This window comes from Gavialis gangeticus, unplaced genomic scaffold (genome assembly GCF_001723915.1).
Source record: "Gavialis gangeticus isolate Ggan-Ray unplaced genomic scaffold, GavGan_comp1, whole genome shotgun sequence".
NCBI lineage: Eukaryota > Metazoa > Chordata > Crocodylia > Gavialidae > Gavialis > Gavialis gangeticus.
The window spans coordinates 13734729-13738170 of record NW_017729033.1 but is presented as its reverse complement, the minus strand read 5'-3'; positions in this window follow the sequence as shown (position 1 = coordinate 13738170).

Below are 3442 nucleotides of genomic sequence, written 5' to 3'. Positions count from 1 at the left end.
CTATGAAACATCTCTTGTGCAAACAACGTCAAGTTCAACATCTGAATGTGGACACGTTCCCCTTTTTTTCCAGCATCCTCTTATGAACGAGTACCAGCGTGCCTGCTCAAGAACTAGCCAGCCAGTCATGTCGCCCCTACCGTGTACTGAATTAGATCCAGGTCTTCTTACAGATGAAGTTGCAACGCTCAGGGCCAGCCTTGAACTTTAGAACTTCCCTTTATAAAATGTACTGCTGACATGAGCAGGGTGGTGAACTTATGCATGCGTTAAATGAAACTAGTCGGCTGCATTTGATTACGAGGGGAGAGGTGAGGTGACAAGGGCTGGGCTAGCTCAGAGCTGCTGCCAGAAGCAACATGAGCACACTGAAGCCTTTAGCCCTGAAAGAGATGCAAATTCAAATAAGTCTAGGACTCTAGGTGGACTTTACAATGGAGTCTGAGGAAGAATCTGCCCTAAAAGGAAGGATCCCAGAAGACTCAGGAAGTGGCAACAACCCTTACTGAGTTGGGAAGGCAAAGGGCAGCTTGAGGGATTTCACAATGCATCTGAATTATGCAGCCAAATAACTGCAGCATAACTTTAATACAGCGGCATTTTGACCACAATATCATTTACAGCTCCATGACATGTTGGCAGAAGTTACTGTACACCTTATGCAAGCAGCAACTGCAATCCACCAATTCTGCAACAAACAGAAGAGCCTAACGGGAACTGATAATAAAGGAAGTGATTTTAGGCTTAGCTTCTGCCACTACCCACGTTCAAGAGGAATTCATTCAAACGGCGCCACTACAACCAGCAGGGGAAGAGAGACCCCTTCTACATGGGCGCCGAGAGAATTTGACTTTAGTCGAGCAAATCAAAGGTGGAGAGTACAACTGCTGTCTATAAGGACACCAGGCAACAACCACCAAAGCAGAGGGGTGACATCAGCTGAAGAACGCTGTTGGCACCACAGTGAATCAGTAACAGTTCATGAATAAATTTAGGCTGGGGTTATTTCCCGGCATGAGAGAACAGCCTTCCAACAGGAAGAGTGGAAAAACCAACTTTGTCAGCTATAAACACTTAGGCTAGAAACAGATGCTGTCTTTGGAGCAGGGTCAGCCGTGCAAGGATGTGCCCCAGCACATCTGACCGGCTTCCCTGGTGCCTACAGGTGTTGCTAGGGCCACTGTCCCGCAGGGCTGGGCCCCCACCACACCAAGGGTTTCAGGGGCCTGACCCGGTCTGACAACAGCCCCAGGTGCCACACTCCAAATAAAGGGCCCTCATCTGCAAGCAACTCGGGGGTGTACATCTGCAAGTGGGGGAGCCTCTGTGGTCTGCAAGCATAGGCCAGAAATCCCCTCCCGTGGCACACAATAAGCAAACAGACATCCTCCCATTTAAGGCAGCGCAACTGTGACTACCTTTGGTCACAGCAACTTTTTTGGGCACCAGGTGTGCAACAAGGAGCGAGGACATCTGTTTACTCACAACTTGGACCACCATAAATGCATGGATGGTGATGGGAGACAGTTGCCCGAGAGATCAGGGGAGCCTCCCTGATGGGGTAGAAGGTTCCTTTCAGTCCTAGGGACCAAGTAGTTAAGGAGACTGAATGTAAAAGAAATAGAGCAGAAATTTATCATGAAAACAAATTAGATGCTTATCCTTTTACTTTCATTGGTATTAACTTTGATATTTGCTTACAACACAAATAAGGATTTGGGGGGGGGGGAACCAAACAAACCAACCCCTGCATCTTTGCAGCCTCACTCTAAGTGTTAAGGATAAAGCAATGCATTGTTTTTATTACCCTTGCAAATACTGAGATGGGCTGCCAGAAATCAACATCCACAGAAAGAAAGGCATAACTATAGCCTTTCAGGAGTGGTTCTCCACCTTCTTAGCCTCAAGGCCCCCCCTCAGACCTGGGGAAAATGCAAGCTCTTAGGTTTTGGGGGGTTTTTTACTTACAGAAGAAATAATAGAGCAGTTTTTGTTGCAAAGAACTCAGAAAGACTCCAACTGCAGGTCAGATTCCTATTTGGAGCGTCTGGATTTGACCTTGTGAATCACACGCACAAACCTAGCAGCACTACCATTGCATGGCACCCTGTGGCACCCTTGACAGGATCTCAAGGCACCCCAGGGCGGCTGCGAATCCCATCAAGCCATCAGCTTCCTATGCCTTCACATGGCTTGAAATGAAGAACAGCAGAAATTAAGCGCAAGAGACATCGCCCTTGATGGAAGGCTCATGAGAGGCAGGAACATTTATCTCCTTTTTTTTGACACAGCACCAGTTACTTCTTTTGGCTTTGCCTCTTCCTCGTTCTGATTACAGCTGAAAAAAGCATGCACCCAGCCCCACAACTCCTATCACAGGAACCACACATGCATATGCAGAGATACAAGGGGCGGAGGTGAAAGAACTGCACAAAGCGACGGCAGCCAACGAAGAAGGGGAACAAAGCCTATTTTCAAAAAAATGTCACATTATGTAAGAGGAGTGACGGCCGTAGCCGTGCTGGTCTAAAGTCATAGGTAGACAAGGTTCTTCGGGTGAATCTGATCTCTTTTATTAGACCGACTTAAATAGTTGGAAAAAACATTTTTAGCAAGCTTTCAGTTTTAAAAACCCTTTTGTCAGGCTGAGGAAGAGCACACACCAACTGCAGAGAATTTCTCAGCCTGACGAGGGGTTTTTAAACCCGAAAGCTTGCTAAAAATGTTTTTTCCAACTATCTAAGTTGGTCTAATAAAAGAGATCAGATGCACATGATGTGAAAACCCCTCCCCTCCAAAACCCCCAGCAGGGCCACCCCCCACCCAAAAGCAGTCCCCCTCCCCAAACCCCTGGAGTGAGCGGTGCCTTGAAGGTCTGGCGCTTGAAGAGAAGCGCTCTGTAAGCTGAAGGTGCACGAACCCCGGCGTGGCCCCGCTACAGCCCCCAGGACACCACGAGGGAAGCGCGCGCTGCAGGTGGAAAGCAGCAACGTGAGCAGAGGTGCCTTCCCCCAGGGCCGAGCCCGCAGCTGGAGGGACGCACTCTGCATCCCCCTACGAATCTACATAGCTACGTCTTTCCACCCGGGACCCTACCTACCAACCCAGCAACCTACCTAGATACGCGTCTAGCTAGGACACTACCTATGAACCTAGCAACCTACCTATATAGATGATGACCCTACCTATGAAGCCAGCAGCCTTCCTATGTATCTATCTACCTACCAACCTATGAACCCAGCAACCTACCTATATATGTACCTACCTATGAACCCAGCAACTTACATATATCTATATCTATATTTACCTGTGACCCTACTTACAAACCCAGCAACCTTCCTATAAAGCCACCTATGAATCTATAAACCTACCCGCGACCCTAAATATCCCCCTACCTAGGAGCCTACGTACCTGAGCCCACGTACCCACTGCATCCCGCCGT